General features: G+C 35.7%; 1 protein-coding gene and 1 long non-coding RNA gene across 4 annotated transcripts in view; one reads left to right on the top strand and one right to left on the bottom strand.

Annotated features, from left to right (window-relative positions):
- The window catches only part of igl (IQ calmodulin-binding domain containing protein igloo), a 54,736-nt gene that overhangs the window by 28,640 nt on the left and 6,915 nt on the right, over window positions 1-19,181 (bottom strand). Inside the window, exon 1 of one of the 3 annotated variants that reach the window (XM_089469473.1) lies at window positions 11,583-11,696. The exons of 1 other annotated variant lie outside the window; for it this stretch is intronic. The gene's annotated coding sequence lies outside the window, so the exon portion shown is untranslated. Of the gene's footprint in view, window positions 1-10,316; window positions 10,536-11,582; window positions 11,697-19,181 lie in introns of those variants that run through there. One more of the 3 variants, XM_018010636.2, reaches the window with a different exon arrangement.
- LOC149268589 (uncharacterized) lies at window positions 13,893-17,633 on the top strand. Its single transcript, XR_016270391.1, has 3 exons — window positions 13,893-14,521; window positions 16,345-16,478; window positions 16,883-17,633. It is a non-coding gene; the product is annotated as an uncharacterized LOC149268589 (long non-coding RNA).

The following is a 19,181-nucleotide window of genomic DNA, read 5'->3' on the forward strand; positions in this document are numbered from 1 at the left end:
TAGTTACAAAAGTCAAACTGACTGAGAGAGAGAGAGAGAGAGAGAGAGCGAGAAAAAACGAACAAATAAATAAATATGAAGAAAATAAGTTGAAGTAGTGCTGAGCTGTCCGGGCTCAGCATTCAAGTTTATGGACAGCGGCATGCGCCAAATTTGTGGCCTCAAATGCTGGGTGAATAAACTCAGATATATGAATATACAAGTGAATGTGCTAGAGATACCCTGTACCCCAGGTTGCAAGTAGTGTGAGCAGTTGAAGGAATATTGATTAATGATATGGACTTTAGTTAAGGTTTTTATATCTTAAATATATTTAGCTTTATCATAGGTATTTATATTATAGGTATTTATATATTTATCTACCAACCAAAATGCCCTTTAACACATTGAAGCCTTAAGCACTGCTCACTAAACGCTAAGCATACCCACTAAGCTCACTCTGCTTAAAGGGCAAACACACACACACATACAGAGAGAAAATATGTGCAGAGCATTTGCTTTGGCTTGCCTGGGGCTTTTGGCATTACTGAGCCGGCTCATTTAAAAAACGAATAATAAAATGGGATTTACAGTTATGGGCGCAAACATGCCGTAAAGCAAATAAATGGCAGCAAGAGGAAATTCAAGAGAATTTGCCAAAACACCTGGAAAATAGTGGGGCAGGAGCAAGAGCTGGTGCTGAGGCAGTAGTAGGTATCCAAAAGCTGGCATACCTGCTCTAGCAGTGCTTAAGGCGGTGTCGCTAGGTGCGTGACCTTGACTAATAGAAACGACAACTCAAATCCAATTAATGTAAAAGCACATGAAAACTGCAGCGACACGAGCTCGTTTGTTTTCGAGTGATTGGGGAAAAGAAAGCGTACGCCTCGTAAGCTCTATTTAATTAGACGCTTAGCGGCCAGCAGGACAACAGGATAACAGCAGAAGAGACTTGTCGAGGGCGCTGCTGACAAAGGCCATTGTTGCATTGTCTGGCTGAAGAGCTGCCGTGGCTGGCAGTTGTTGCACTGCCAAGCCCGGCCACAGTGACAACATTGACTGATGGCAGAGTGGATAGGGCTCGCAAATGACACAGTTTATGCCCTTCCCCAAGCCGAAATCAGATAAGGCTAGCAAGTGAGTTAGCTACCCCATAAAATACATGGGAAATGCGCCACCAATCAAAGGCTGAATACTATTTGGGTTGAGGCCCGGCTCAAAAGAGTATTCCACTGTCGGCGTGTGCCCAATTCGCCTGCCTGCACCATATTGAGTTTATATTTGAATTGCCGCCTTATCGAAATGGGGCCGAGCCATTGGAGCATTATCAACGCTTGCATCGACGTCACTGCACATTAAAATTGCAAGCAACATGGCCGAGTGTGGCGGTGGTTGGGCTGCCTGCCTCCCTTCAGGTCCTTCAGTGTGCGACACACGCCGACAAGGGCCACATAAGTACGTAAGACTTTCAATCAGAGTGCATTGAAACGGAAATTCTGCGCTGCAGCGCAGAAAGGAAGGAAATACATGCTCGAGGGAATGGCTGACAGAATGAGTGAATGATGGACGGACGAGCGGACTGACTGACTGACTTGATGGACTCGCTGATGGCCTGATGGACTAGACAAGCAGCCGCCTTGCAAGCCAACTAACTGTATCGAATAACAGTCAATGCAATGCCTCGAGAGCTGCTTAAAGGCAGTTTATAGTTACCAGCGCTACTTGCCACATCTTAAATATACCCTTCACTTGTGTATATGTTAAGGTATATTGGCTTGTATAATAATAATTGAATTAAATTAGTTTGCACTGCCCAAAATTCGTTAGTTTAATATAGATTGTGATCAACTTTGTATATTAATTATTATTTTCTAAAAAAAAAAAAATAAAAGAATAATATTTAAAACTTAAAATTTTAAATTTTAAATTTAATTATTTATATGAAATATTTTTATTTGTATTAATACATTTTATTTGTACTTAAATTAAAAATATTATTATTTATATGAAATATTTTTATTTGTGTTAATATATTTTATTTTTATTTTATTATCATAAAATTAAAAAAAAAAATTTTATAAAAAAAATAATAATTTTTAAAACTTAAAATAAAACATTCAACTATTTATATGATTATATTATTGTATTTTAGTTTTTTTTTTCGTCATAAAATTCAAAAATTTATCTGAAATATTTTTATTTATTTATTTATTTTTTTAGTAAATTTTTTTAATTTTCTGTTATCCTCATCTAATTAAAATAAATAATAATTTCAACGAGATATATTTTAATATATTGTAAAATTTATATATTATGAAAATTAAAGTAAAATAATAATTTAAATGATGTATATATTTTAATTTTGTATTTTCTTTATATATATCTTTATAAAACTACAGTTTATAAAATATATGTAAAAATTGACGCTGACTCTAGATTTATGTACATAATTCTCCACTTGCTCAACAATATTAACGCTTTACAGGGTATCCCTCGGTCAAGCTCACTCCACCCGTGCCTATCTGCCACTGCTGCTGTTGCTGTCGTGCGAGAAACTGTTGATGCGGCGTTTATAACAAGGTTCCGCATCTAACTAGCTGCTGGCATGGACTTGCCTCAGACTTTGCATACTCTGAACTTTGCCAATATATTGTGTATTGAAGTATTAAAGTTGCGCCATTGTTGTATCGAATCCTTGACTTCATCCTTGCGAAGGAGGCAAATTATAACGAAATATCAAAAGTGCCGACAGCAAAATCAATGTCGATGTTAGCCATAAGCGGATCTCGATGGCTGTAAGTGGTATTCAAATATAGCTTCGCTGCTGCACAAAATGCAATAGAGTCGGAAGATAAGCAGGCAAGCTGTTTGGCCATCCAGAGCAGAGCCCAACACAATATGCTAATATCCCTCAGTTGATGGGTAAATTGTCTAAATTCTTTTCACATCTCTCACGAATCTTTGTGAATCGTGTAAGCCAAAACAAATAATTTACGCATCGATAAATTGCGAAATATTCGCTTTCGATTTCCTGGCTGACTGAATTAATGTTTGCGCTGTCGCTGCGGCTGAATATCAAAGCTCACGGCTGACGGCTAACGGTACACGGGCACTCTCCATACCATTTGTCAGCTCAAAAGGAATCCATTAATGGCCGAAAATCCGTAACAAAAATAAATTTGATTTTATTGACAGCGAATCAGCCGCAACGCATTTCCCATTTCCAGACAATGGGCCAGAGAAGGAAATTACATTTAGGCCTACATTGGCAGCACGGCAGGCAGCAAATGAATTATGATGTGCCCCAAATGAAGGGGTTCGCCTAGCACTCTAGCTCCAGGTGCGTACCTCGGACACCTGGCCGGGCCAGCGCGTCAGCGAGGCGCATAAATCTTGAAGGCTCGATTAGGGCTCGTTAAAGGTTTACGTGTGCCGTGGTGCTCCGGCGCCGTGCTGCGTGCGCCGTACTACATTGTTTATTAAATATTAAGGTAATTTGTAGATTTACACGGCTTCCGGCCAAAGTGGGTCATATTTATGGGCATGGCTGAAATAATGCCACACTAAAACTCTGCATTCGTGAGTAATTTATTAGCCTCGTGTTTCAATATTTAATTGAATACGCTGTCGCAGCATAGACAAATGGCCATCGTCGCCACGGTGTGTCCTGTGTCCCGTGTCCCGAGTCCTGTGTCCTCTCTTCCGTGTCCTGTGGCCTGGGTCAAGAGCATGCCAGCTGCCTGGGCAATGGGACAATGGAGCTTTGTGGCAGTCACCCCATGACATTTGTTGTTTTATTAATAGCTCCACACAATTAAACAAACAAACCTGATTGCCGTTGCTTGAATACAAACTATATAAGGGGCTTAACTAGCATGAGAAGGGGAATTAAGTTATACAAGCTTTCAGATACTAACTATTTGTAGCTATCTATACAAATAAACTTTTTTAATTGGTCTATAAATTTGCTATTATCTAATTATGTATAGATAGTAATTTCTACTGTTATAAAGTTTTTGGCTTTTTAGCCATAGATTAACTATAAGCAAACTTGTTGTGTCATCAATCTAATTTGGTAACAACTTCTGACTTTGCTTTCTCATCTGGCCAAACTTTAACTAAACAACTTCCAATAAGTTGAGCAACTAAAACAGCAGAACAACAAATACCCAAGTTCACTTACTTCTAGTCATTCTAATATAACTTTTACCTTAATTGTCACAGCTTGAAATTCGATAACTCAACTTTTGCTTGTGAGCTAATTGAATTAGCACACATGTTACCTGCGGCTGTTGGCCATATAAAATTAAACATAATTGATTAGCCCATTAAGTCTAATTTTGGCCAAGATTTAAACTTGGCTACACTAACAGTTTTAGCTATTTATTATTTATTTATTAGTATATTAAATATAGTAAAAGTAGTATAATCTTTCAAGTGGTTTATCTTGTTACATGAAAATTCTACACTAATTCATCTATCTATACACATTAAACTTATCATAGTTGAAAAGAAACCAAATTTAAATTAGTTGTAAAAAAATGACTATGAAAAACAATTATTAAAAAATTTAATTTTGTAATTAATTTAAATTTTTATATATTTATTAATTAATTTTTATTTGATAAATAATAATAAAATATTGTTAAACAAAATTTAAATTAGTTGTAAAAAATATACTATGAAAAACAATTATTAAATATTTAATTTTGTAATTAATTTAATTGTTTATATATTTATTTATATATTTTGTATTTGATAAATAATTATATAATATTGTTAAGGCCTTCGCATTACTAAAATATAACTAAGAAAAATATGAAGAGCATGTAGTAACACATATATAAACTTCTTCCAATTTCTTTGCTTGCCTCAAATATGGTCGAATATAATTCTTGAATCAATAGTATTATTAACTGCAACGCGCTAACTTCGTTGCAAACTATTTCCATTAAATAACTAGTTCAAGTCAGTTACAATTTGATTCACTCCGCACAAAACTCAGAAAATGTGTCGAGGTGAGACTCGTTCTTTATAGTAAGATTAACACCTGCCGCAGCTGTCTAATAAATGCAATTATCAAAATTAGACTAGCAGGTGGTAACTTTTAAATTTTGGCAGTTCATGCGAAATTTGTGGGCGTAAAAGTGAAAGTGAATTCCCCTGCGAGGAATGAGTATGAATGTGAGTGTGAGTAACTTGAGTTGCGAGTTGCTTGACTTGACTACAATGACCTACAATTCGCTATATGAGGAAGAGACTTGAAGAGACTATAATGCACACACACACACAAGCACACTTTGGCAACGTTTCATAAAGTTCAGCCAAGTTACTTGGGCACTTTGATGGGAAGCCGCGAGCCATGACAAGGCCAAGTGCGAGCGGGACCAGGGGCGAGCGTACTCAAAAGCCGCAGATATACAGTTGCTTGTGCGTGAGTGTGTATGTGTGAGTGTGGGTGTGTTGGACTGGCAGCTAAAACCGTTAGATATGCAAAGCCAAACACACCTATGCAAGCGGCCAGCGGCGCTTTTTGCGCAACAAACTCGGGCGCTTGAACGCTTGGGCTCAACTAGTTGGCACACACGACGTATGCGCAATGTATGCACTGCTGTTCGACAACGATTGCAGAACGGACTGGGGCGTTTCTGTACGTTGATTGACTCAATGAACGGACAGGGTGACAGCGAACTAACTGTTTACTCACTTCGCAATTATGAGTGCATAATAAGCTCAGAGCAGGTGTGAGTGCGTGTGTGTGTGTGTGTGTGCATGATAAATGGCTAACCACAAGGTACTACATGTTGACAGCTGTGCGGCATTAGCATTTGACATGATTTGACAGGCTTGTTAGGGTTTCTTTTTGGGTTCGCGCTGAAATAAAATACATGCATTTGGGTTGGATTGTTGTTGGATTTGTGTAGCAGGCAAACCACAAGCGTAATATGCACATAAGTATGCAATATATTATATAACACACACACATGTATTTCTCATTGATCAATGTGAACAAAAAATTGTGCATTTTGCTGGAATTATACGTTTCAAATTGAATTATCTCAAATCGAATACCCGACAAAAGTCAAAGCCACAGAGTCAGAGGCAAAGTTTTAGTTCGAATCATTGAATGCGACAGACACGTAGCCAATTTGTTATCTGTCTCTGCATATATACACATATAGGTATGTGTGTGTGTGTGTGTGAAGGCCAATTTAAAGGCTTCTGACATTTGTATATGCACAAACATACAGCCAATTGGAAATACAGTCAGAACAGTGCCAGTGAAATGTTTCTGTATGCTCAGCTCTTTGTGCGGCCTGAATGGATTCCTTTGTGGAATTGATAACTCCATGTGGGTGTACGATTTGTGTGTAGCATATTTAAAATTCTTTAGCTTTAGCTTAGGTTACCAAACGTTTTGTGGCGGGGTTTTTTGGCAAATTAAAGTCATGTACAGAGCTGCAGGGCAAACAGAACTTTGACAAGGCTTTTTCTTTTTTTTGCAAATATTATTGGATGTCATATGACATGATAAGTCAGCGACTTTTCTTTTTGCGCCCCAAAAATTGTGTGAGTTGCGGTTGCTGTGTCATCGCAGTTAGTCAGAATTTCAAAACGGAAAATCCTTAACATTTATATTCAATTGAATGACAACAAATATGATGTTGCTATAAAGTTGACAACATGTGAAGAGGCTTAAAAAACTAGTGAAAATAGCTGCAGGTCATGCTTAAGAGACAACACGAAGAAGAAAAAGAAGAAGAAGATAGACAAATTGATGGATTAAAGTGAGTGTGGTCATTTTACACAAGATAACAAATGGGCTGAAAAGTCTAACAAATAATTTTGGATAAGTTTATGATTTACCGTTTATTTCTTTTAGATAATCGCTGCTAAATAATATTTGATGAAATATTTGATAAACAATTGTAAAAGTGCCTTAAGTCATACGATACGTTTTACCCATATTATATTCGATCAAAAGTTTCGCATATGAATTAGATTTCCAAGACAGACATTTGAAGTTGACATTGTGAAAGTTTACATTGTAAAAATAAAAATATAGCCAATGCCAACGCTCCATCTCTTTGTGCTCGCTCTGCATATTTTAGTTTACTGATTGAATAAAATTATTATTAAATTTAAGACATAAATTCTATATTGGCGAATGCCTACATCAGAGCTAGAAGTTTTCTTATTTTAGGAAATTTCTAGATCAAAGGAAGAAGCTTTCGTATTTAAGCACAGTTGCTTGAAATATATTTGTTATAATTTCATTCAGAGCAGCTCCTAAAACAAATCCCAGGCTGTCACATGCGCACATTAGCACCTACCTATGCTGACCCCAAACGACATTTTAACAACTCACTTAGCGAGCACATTAAGAACTAAAACTTGCTGCTGCAGCAGCAATGCCAACGCCCCCAGCAGCAGCAGCAGCCGCAGCAGCTGAATTCGAGGGTGGCTTACGCAGTAACAAAGGCAATTTAGAGCGAAGGCTATAAACATTTTTGGCAAACCGCAAATGCAACGCCCCCTTAAAAGGCAGACCACAACGGCAACAACATCAGCAACAGCAGCAAAGACAACAACAGCAACAGCAGCCGCAGCAGCAATTGTATTTCCGACGTGGCCACGTGCTGAGCATAAACAACCTTCAGCCTTGTATTCCCCCTCTCGGCATAAGACAATTATTCGCGTATGACGCGCAAGTCGTATAATTTTTTATATTTATCACGCGCCCTCCATATTGATATTTGTATTGGTAATTTAGATTTGAAGCATACATCATCTGCGTAAATCATTTGTTAATATTAATTTTCATTTTAAAAAAAATTATGATTTTAATTTTGCGTATAACTCATAAATATTATTTCTTATTGCGTCCGCATATTATGCGCTAAATTGTAGTTGGCAATGATTGATGGGTAAGCCAAGAGGAAATGTTGGGCCAGGAATTCCGCTCTCCTTCTCTCTCTCTCTCCCTTGCTCTCTTTTCAGCTCGCTGCATGAAGCGCTGGCATGTTTACTTTGGGCCGAGCACACGTAAAGCAAGTCATAAAAATATTTCAGCGAAAGAATGAAAAGTGAGTGAAAAAAATACACACACACACACACACAACTAACAAAACGTTGTAGGTCATGTGTCATTTTCAGAGCCTCAGTGTCGCTCGTTCCTCACGTTGCATGTTGCTTATGTTATTTGTTTCCACTTTGTTGGCAGCCAGCGAAAACTTTAACAAACATTTTGCAACAAACATTTTTGGCGTCGTGGCAGCCAGCGGCTGAAATTGAATATTCAATTTTTGCTTTGTCTCCTTTGGTATTTTTTTTTTTTTTTTGCAATTTGTGGATGCGACAAGGCGAGCCGAGCCGAACTGAATGCATGGCAAATTGTTAATGAGTTCGGGAGTTGCGAGATGGAATTTTTAGGCGCAGATAACTTTCATAACAAAATATGCAAATTCTACAAAGCATATTTGAGCACTCCAAAATATATCTCAAAAGCAATGGGAGACTGGGAAAAATGTATATAAGCTTCTTATAAGCAGCTTTTAATTATTTAGATAGAGTTATTTAAAGTTTTCTGTGAGATTTGCTAACATTTGAAATTTTATGAATTTTAAATAAATTTATTATATCAAAAATACTCTACTGATATATATATTTATTTACTATTTATATTATTACTTTCTTTTTTGACCTAGCAGAACTAAAATTGTAACTTAACAACTTTAAAGTTTAAAGGTCTGCAATTGCAAATAAATCTAAAATAAGTTTAAATAAATATAAGACAAAAAGTAATATAGAAAAAAACATGTTCAATCAAATATAATTCAATATTTTTCTTTAAAAGCCTTTTTGACTGAACAAAATTAAACTGCAATCTAATTGTTGTGGAAGTAAGAACCTTGAAAATAAAAAAATAAATAAATAAAATTTAGAAAAAGTGACGATTTCAATCAATTATAAATCAATAATTCGTGGGAAATTTTATTAGCCCAACAGAACTATAATTAAGCTTAATTATTATGCAACTCAACAACAACAAAAGATGAAAAGTATTAAAACTAATTTAATAAAATATGATTTTCTGCCAAGCAGCCCTTAAAAGTAAAAAGCTTGTAATCGAACAAGAATAAAAGTTAATATATTCAATTTGGAAAACCTTTTTGACTTAAGCAAACAAAAATGAAACTTCATTAATATGCAAGAAAAAGGCTAGACATTATTAAAAAAAAAATGTGCTAAAATAATGATTTCAATTAAATATAATTATATACTCTATATTTCTTGGCAAACCTTTTTGACTTAAAACTAAAATGAAACCTAATTAATATGCAAGTGAAAACCATTTAACTGTAAAGTTATTTAAGTATAAAATTTGGCCAGAGACTTAAGCTGAAATTTCTCTAATACCAAAGGGTCGAAACAAGTGGGCTAAAAGCAGCAAAAGGGCGCATTTTTTGTTTACTCAGTTTGCCCTTTCAAGACCCACGACTTAATTAAACTACGCGCTTCATCGTGTTCCCAAAGCTCGCGGCCAATTTAAAATCCCTTTTCTCTTTTTCTGTACAAATTAAATCCACAACAAAATGTCAACACTCAATCATTAAGAAGTCAACATAAAAATTGAGGAGCTACAAAAAATGTGGCCCGGAAATAGGTCAGCCAATGTGTGCATAGGGCAGACAGAATATGCTTCGGCTGGGGTAGAATAACAAAAAGAAAGTACAACTTCTAATTGCCAGAGTATATATCGATATTGGGAATATACAATGGAATCACATCAAATATGCGAGCCTGTTAACGGTCGAAAGCACCAATTTTGAAGCTGTTTAGATGCAAATGGATGCGATAAGGAGTCGAGCGGAAACCAAACTATAGCCAAAGCCCAGGCCCAGGCCCAAGCCACAAACATGAGGCAACTGGCAACTGGCAGCAATTGAAAGGCAGGAAAGAAAAATTATTGCAAAACCCGAGCCAGATTTTATGTTATTTTTATGTTGAACTGAGGAGAAGAGGCAGCAGAGAGGAAAGGAAGTGGGCGGGCGGCACACACACACACACTCACACAGTTTTATTTATTCATGGGCACGCTGACTTGTACGTCAGAGCCCACTAAGACTCAGCTAGGATAACACAACTGGGCGTACAATTTAATAAAAAAATATATATTTCTATATTTGTGTATATTCCAATAAAATAAGAGAATTTTATATTTGAGTTTTATGTGCGGTCGTAAAGCGCCAGAGAAATTTTAAAAAATATGCAGCAAGTCTTAAAAATATAGTTAAATTGAAAACTTTATGAGAAAACTTAAGCGTAGCTCGTACCTCGTCCAATTGCTGTTTGCTTTTCCTCAGCACTAAAGTATGCAACACTTTTTGAATTTCAAAATATACTGAGAGTCGCGCGCACTTTCGCCTTTTAGCTGCTGAACAGAACCTATCGAACCGAACACCTCGCTTGATTTGTGAAACTGGCCTCGTTTGTTTCACGGGTTTGGTTAAAAACCGTCTCACGCTCGCTCAGCTCAACATTCGGGCGCCCGAATGTGTGTGGGCAAACGAGTGAGGTTTTTGGCCACTGTTAACTGGCTGCATTGACTTGAAACGCCCTGGAATTGAAACACACGCCTTACTAATGTGTGTGTGTGTGTGTGTGTTTGTGGGGACCAAGTAAAAAAAGTAGGTCTACTACGGCAGGCGAAATGAGTGGGAATGGAGCTGGCTTCTCTCACCTTGGCAGGATGAATCCTAACCCGCCGCAATGTGACTCAAATTGTGCGCTCGACTCGAAAGCTTTGAGCAAAGCTTTGATAATATTGGGTACTTTTTATATAAATTTCCCAATATTTTAAAAACATATATGTAGGTATATTTTAAGCTCTAAATACCTGTTATTTAAATTAAGCTGAATAAAATGCCAATATTTACCTGCAAATAAGAAAGTGAAATGAAAATTAGTTCCAAAACTAATGAAAACGGAACACAAAACGAAATCTAAGCTGAAATACACACATTTAAACACATGAACAAAAACAGCTTTGTTATACGTATGGAAGAAGGGAAATTCGCAGAGCGTATAACGAGTACGAAATACGAAAAGAGACAGAGAGAGAGAGAAAAAGTTATTACAGCTTAAAAGCTCTGCCGAGCTTTCCGACAGCATTGCCAGTTGTAATTTTATTAACTGCATATAAATTGCTTATTTGAATAAAAACCGTTAGAAAAACATGCCAATTGTGGTATTAAAAAAATCAACTTTTTATTTTAGATTATTAAAATACTGAATACATAAAGAAAACGTGCATACTTAGAGAACATGTTAGATTACTTAATTGATAAACACTTGTTAACAGCACTCTTCAACGCTTTACAACACTGACTATATATATTCAAATAGAGCAACAACACAGAAATTACAGTTAGACGTGCTCTCTAGGCCAATTATATTTATATACATATATAGGTTGCTAGGTTGCTTTGTTTGTTTATTGTCATTGTTTTTGTGTGGGATGCAAGCAACTGAAAAACAGCAACAACAGCAACAACAACGACAATAACAACAAATTACCCAGCTATCAAACACACACACACCAGTTGATAGTTTTGTTGTTGTGGTAAATTTGAGTGCTGGCTAAAACGAATTAACATCGAATTTAAAATCGAGATCCAAGTTTTTTAGAGGATTTCGACGGATTTTCTTGCTGCCATGATGATGATGGTGATGTGGTATTAGTATCTCCACCTCCGGCTCTTCATCTGCAGTATTACCGATAGGGATTTTTGATTTTTTATCAGATTTGGTTATAACAATTTTTAATTGAATTGTTTGTTTCGATTCGGTTTATATTTAAAAAGAAAACACAAAGACAAATACAAAGAGAAAAAGCCATTAAAAACAATATCGTGTTTAAAAATTTCTTTATTTATATATAAATATATAAATATATCGATATGGTCTGTGTGAAATGCATGAGCCATGTAACAAGCGTAACGAATACAATATCAAGGTGAACGTTATGAAATTTATGATCGAAATAAATGGAAAAAAGTTAAAGTAAAGTCGAAATAGCACACACACACTTAAGCACACTCACGCACACTCGCGCGCTCATTTACACTCACTTAATATGTAATACAGTGCGTATGCGTAATATTCGCGACTCAATTTCCCGTCAACACGCAGCGGCTTATTAGCATTGATTAGAGCCACGCAACTGTGTAGCATGTGCGATCCACTCGACCGCCCCCCACGGAGCCCATCAAAGTTCCAAATGCCTAAATAATATCCGCAAGACTTCGCGACATAAAAGCCCTTAATCATATGAAACTCTATAAAGGCAGCCATTCACAAGAAATTGGGGACACCGAAAATGTGGCGTGGCATATACCCTGTAGTTGGATAACAAATACCAAAAGCACATACTTCGAATCATATAGATAATAATAGAAATAATTATGAAATCTCCTTTAAAATAATAATACAAAGAAATATTATTCCATTTGCCCACTCATTTGAATATACCCAAGTACCTGTTCAACTACAGGATATATACTATGTAAAGCCCAAGAAATGATTTTCATAAGCAGCCAGAAAAACTTTGTGAGTGCGACGCGCCACACAAAGAAATAAAAAATAATAATAATATAATGGAACCGAGATAATAAAACGAAACTACGAAACTCTTGAAGTCAATGCTGAGTGCTGGCCCTCGAAAAGTTATACAATACGCCCAGTTATGGCAGTTGTTCGAGTGCAGTTGGCGGTTGGCAGTTGCTGGAGTCAGTGCTTAAGCCTGGCCAGCATTTGGCTGCCACCTGAGTGCCTGGATATGTTTATGAAACACTCAAAGTTGGCTAACAATGCCCAAAAGTCATAATGCATTGAATGGGGTTTAATAATATTTATAGAGAGTTGAGCATATATTTACTTATATTTATCTGATTTAATTGAAGTTTACATTGGGAAAATTCCATAATTGTAGAGCAAAATGTTTGTGGTTCATATAAATTTGTAATTTAAAGTTTAACGACCAGAAACTTAAAAAAAAATATATATATATATATATATATATATATATATATATATATATATATATATATAAATTAATTATAATAAATTATCAATAATAATAATATCAATAACAATAATAATAATAATATTAATAGAATTAAAATTTTATATTAATTCGGTTGTCCTTTTTTTATTATTACTATTTATTTATTATTATTATTTATTTTTTTCAGTATTTATTTTAATTAAAAATAAGCTATAATGCAAATAATAATAATACAAAAAAAAATATATATATAATATTAATACCAATAATAATAACTAATTATTAAATACAAAAAGAAAATTATCCCGTGAAAATTTTGCTTCCTTTACTATCATTACAATTATTTTTCATTTATCTGCCAAAATATACATTCTTCGCATTAAGTCCGAGTTTATATTAAATTTACTCACTCACTGGCCCAAAGGCAGGAAATAGCATTCGAAGGCTCTAATTGAATGAAATGCTCGAATGAGATTCAGGCTCATTGCTAATTTATATGACAATGCTCGACTCGCAGCTCAGCTGGTAAAATGTTGAATATCTGTGGCTCATTGGCATGCAGAGCCTGTAAAAAACTTGGCAATTGTGGTAGCCCACTCGGTGCTAAGGCGCACAGAGGCACAGGCAATGCCAAGGTAAGGGCAGACATGTACTCAATGAAACAAAGATATATATAGTGAGTGGGAGAGAGAGAGAGAGAGAGTGAGAGTGGGAGAGAGCAGGTCATACACATTCATGCGCGAACTAAGCAAAGTCTAGCTAAAGTTAGACGTCTGTCAGACTGTCGGCTGTCTTTGGGCTTTGCCTGCCTCAACTTGCTTGGCTCGGCGCTCGGCAACAACGAGTTGCCGCCTGGCTGGCTAAACTTTTAATCAGCATGAAAAAGTTACGTCCTGCTCGCGCAATTATTGCCAAATTTGAGCGCCAACAAAAACATAATCAAGTTAATTGCATATAGAATGCCATGCAAAGGCTTTCAAGAGCAAAGCAAAACAAAACAAAACAAAAACAAAATGAATAAATGGCGCCAAGTTTATTGTACTGCCGTCTACTATGTATATATAGCCGTGTACACACATAAGTATATATATATGTATATGTATATATATCCACTTGTGTGTTGACGCTTTATGCTGCCAACTAATATGGCTTATTGTTGCTGGTGTTACTTGGCTTGTTGTAATACAATCAATTTCCGCTTTTGTTTGTCAAGAAAAGTTGCCAACGAGAAAATGTTGTGCTGTTGCGACTTTATGTTGTTTTTCTTTGCTCGTTTTTTGTTTTGTTTTGTTTGTGTTTTTTTTTTTTTTTTTTTTTTTTTTTATTGCCGGTTATATTTTTATGAAGCGGAAGCAACAGCTCAGCTGCCAGTGCTGTTCAAACATGACGTATACGTAATATGCTGCGCCACACCAAAACAATTTATATTGATTGGCTGACACTGGTGCGGATGTTGGATGTTATGGTATATATGTAAGTACACACTTTTTAATTAAATTGGCTCTCCCCATATAATGCGCAATAACCATTATCATCTCTGTGCTGAGCAATTTTATTGGTCCAAGTGCCTGGGGGCAGCGTTTGAGATATGTGTGTCGCATTGGCTTTGTGCAATTAGCTTTTGTATTATGTGTGCTTGATTAAGGCAAGCAGGGAATGCTTTGCGCAATACAGAAACACAAACACACACACGCACACATACTCATGCACATTCATATTCAAGTAGGTCGACATAAATTTGATAGCACTCGAGACTTTGTCTTTGTTTTTGTTTGCTGCGTGTTCCTCGCCGTAGAAAAAAGAAAAGTTCGTCGGAATAAATTATGCATTTATCATTATTGGGACAGAGAGAGAGAGGGAGAGGGAGAGAGAAAGAAACGCCCTATTTATATCACTTTATTTTTAGCATCTGGCTGATATGAAAGGCCAAGTAAAAGCTCAAACGTTTCTCCTTATTTTTTTAGAAATCTACAAAGAGTTTCGGGTCAATTAAAGGGATTTCCACTTGATGATTAATGCCTTTGAGAATTTATTTATTCAGCTCTTGTGACGCAAAACAAATCTCTCACAAAAGTTTTCTTTCAGCCCAGTGACTTGGCAAGAAACGAGATAAGAGAGTGAAAAAGTAATTTAAATTTTATTGCCAACGTTTTGCTGCAGTTGTTAAAGCATTTACGATTTATATATGCCGGAAATTCATAAGCCATTAAGCAGCAGAAGAGAGACAGCGTGGGTAAATAATCACAGGCAATTATTATGGCTTAGGAATATGGCTAAGAATATGGCTGACATCGACGTGCAAGGACATTACTGATGTTTATTAATACATGCGCATATATTTGCGGCAAGTGACAAATGCTCAAAATGCCAGACAAACCCGGCTGAAAAAAAGAAGAAGAAGATGAAGTATAAAAGAAAAAATTCTTCGACTCGGCTGATTGACATCATATATAATATTGGGCATATCGCAAGGCTTCATAATAAATTCATAAGCAGCAGACGACAAATGGCAGACATTTTTATCGATGACGAACTTTTGTTTTTCAATTTCTATCTGATATAGTAGGAAGAGCAGCAAGCAAAGCAAAGTTAAATTTAGAAGCGCAAAAGATGTGGAAAAGATGAAGAAATGTTTGTGAAAAATGTGGGTTAACCCTGGCTCTCTAAATTAATTCTGCTGCAGAGCTTTTTGTATTGGAAATGCCTAACAAGCTTGCTCAGTTGTCTGTAGGTTATTTGCTTGGTTAGACATAACTTGCTTGAGTTGTGCGGTCTCTCATTGAAATGTGTTAATGGGAGGTCAGACAGCTGTTGTAGGGGTTAGTTGTTGTTTGAGAAAGTTGAAATAAATTCCAGCAGCTAAAAACGATGCTGACCCAAAACTGCGAAGCTATAAAAACTGAATGGATATATGTATATGAAATATATTATTATTTTTCAGTTTGATGAAAATAAAACATATAAAAAGAATTTTTATAGAACATGCTCGAGTATTAATGAATAGTTTGTTGGCTATATTACTTAATACTAAGAGACGGGAATTAGAGTTGACTGCATAGAACTAAAAGCTATATAGTATTAAAATGATTTTCTTATTTAATTTACATATTCATTTTGATTTTATATTTTTAATTAATTTGTTTATTAATTTATAGTTTTAAAAATTAATTACATTTTATTATTATTATTATTGAAATAAGAATCATATATTTAGTTATATATTTATTTTTAACTTATTTATTAAATTATTATTTTTTATTTTTTTTTATAAATTTTTTATTTTATTTTTTACTCAGCAATTGAGCTGTCTACGTTGATATTTTCATTGAACTTAAAGCATAAGCTGACAAATGAATGTGAAGTTATTTACTTGGCCAAATGAGTTTAGCCATAAAGTTTGAAGACAGTCAGGAATGCTCACGGTCTAATAGTAAGTGAATTTAATTAAAAATCAATATTTATATTTCTCAACAGATAAGACGACGAATGTGACTAAGTTTTTCTTTCGGCTTTACACGCCCAAAGTAAACACGAATATATTATTTTTAGTCAAATTAAAATACTATGTGCTATATATATAAATTACAAAGCTGCTAAAATTTGCTTACCATTAGCTTTAGTTTACATAGAAAAGAAAGGCCTAACTGAATTGCCACAACTTATCCCTAACCATATACACTTTCTAATCGTCATTTCCTGTTCCTATTACTCCATTACTAAGTTAGCCATTAAAAAAAGAAACATCTCTTAATTTGCATCTTTTGAATCATTATCATTTGATAATTTAAAATTCGATGCTAATGGCTTCGTTTGTTACGTTTATTTACTAAACAGACTGGGATTCTTTAGAAATTACAAACGTCGAGTCAATACGGAAATGTGAAAGAAACCGAGAAGCAAGCAATGATGACAGAAATGTAAACAAGACAGGAAATGGCAAACGGAATGGCAATGGAGCCGTGGAGCCGTGGAGCCATGGAGCAACGGGAAATCTTGAGAACATAACCGAGAAATGACAATTTATCATTTCCGTTCGTTAACGCGTCGCAAATTGTGCGCTCGCCTTCCAAGTGCAAAACGGAACAGCAATGGACGTTCGACGATGGGTGGGGGAGGATCTGGCTGGTTGGGGCCACACCCCAACTACTTGCTGCGCCCACGTCTGACAGTTATATATACATAAAGATATGCATAATTTGTGCGTGGCGCCAGTATTTATTTTTTTTTTTTATTATAATTTTTTTCCACTTGGTTTGGAGCGCGACTGTCACAGACAAAAATATCAAATAACATTCTGGCACGCATTTCTGGTATTTGTCCGGCGCTTTAATGCGACTCCAGTGTCCAATTTGGCCAGCGTTTAGCATTTTCATTTCATTTCGTTCGTTTATGCATTTCTTTCGTGTAAATATGCAGCATTTGGCCACATAACGACATGGCCGCTAAACCCCATCCTCGAGCTTTGGCTCATCGCTTGGCTTTTATAATTTTCTGTTTTTTTTTTTTTTTTTCTGTTTTTGGGCAAGGCCGTTCTACGCCTATTTTTAGCCAGACGGACGCACCTTTTATGGCAAATTAAAATAAATGCCAACACACGGGCTCGCCACGGCGTATTCATAATATTGTTATGGCTGTTCGGCATCGGCGGCGAGCAAACGAGCTGTGAATAGTCCCCATGTGGAGACGCCAAATTTGTATTTCAATGTGCTCCACTGCCTCCGGCTCCTTTTTATTTTTTTGCCTAGCGGTTCTAAAAATTTATGGCCAACAATTTGTGGCGAAAGAGAACATTTGTAAAAGTTAGATGAAAATAATGGCTCACTAAGTGAACACGGGCAACGATACGCGGGCCGAAATGGCCACAGATATTTGGGTATGCAATACATTAAACCAAACTATGTGGAGCCAGTGCAGACCCGAACCATATTACATATATATATATATATATATTTATATATATTATATGCCCACACAAACTCTTTCATTATGCATTAAGTATACGTGTTGTTGCCCTGGCTTACCCAATGTGGGAGACCAATTTCAGTTGGCAAGTGCGTTCACACCTTAAAAAGGTGCTTTAATTAACCAGGCAACGTAGCGAACTGCGAACACATAAAACACGTCAACACGATGGCCAAAAGCCAACGCGGGCCACACCTCAAGACAGGCAGGGGGCGCAGAGCAAACAAACTATCAAATGGAAATCATTAGCCGCCAATAAATCAAGCCAGCTGACGGCAGCAGGCAAAACGTCTTATTTACTCTCAATTAGCCGTACATTAGCCAAATTTCAGGCCAGTCATATTGGGCTGGCAAGCGTAACATAATTAGCAACTGGGGCCAAGGGCCATCGACACGCGGCCAAGCCTGTGAGCCAGGTTGTACTAATGGCTTGATACTTTGAGTGTATTGAGTGCCCGCCTGGTAATTGAAACCGCTTTGAAGCAACTCAAAAGCTTTGAGCCCAACTCGCAGCTTAGCCGTTTTAATTAAAATTATGCAAATAGCTATGATAAGCCCAAAATATGAAGCATACGCCCGGGTATTGAGCTGGCAACCAAACGCCGAACACAAACAAATTGTTTTGCGTGCTTTTGTGCGCACAATGCTAATGCTCACTCTTAATTCCATTTAAAAACGCGCTATAGCAGCAGAGTCCATGAGTTTGTGTATGTAATTTAATATGAATTCTTAATTGAATTGCTGGTTGAACAAAGCAAATTGTTCGTAGAAAAAGAAATTTACTATTATTTACATGTATTTACATTATTTATATGAAAATTCTCGATAGTTGTGTGTATGGCAGAGAAAAGAATATATTGTAACTGTTGTATATGAAAAACTAACAGTTTATAGTATCAATTCTTGATAGTTTTTCCAATACAAAAGTTACAATATTTTCTTTTTTATTTGGTAGTTTTATATATAACAAATAGAAAAACAAATTATGGAAACTTCTGTAACGAAACTTTTCATATAAATAATAATTTCACAAATTAATTATTATTATTGTTTTAAAATATTTAAATATATAACAATTAAAATATATATATGTAAAATTTATTTAAATTATAATAAATTTATTAAAAATTAAATTTATTTAATTATATAATAATTTTAAAAGCATAAATAA

Source organism: Drosophila arizonae, chromosome 5 (assembly GCF_054131065.1).
Source record: "Drosophila arizonae isolate 15081-1271.41 chromosome 5, UAZ_ARI_1.0, whole genome shotgun sequence".
NCBI classification, from domain to species: Eukaryota; Metazoa; Arthropoda; class Insecta; order Diptera; family Drosophilidae; genus Drosophila; species Drosophila arizonae.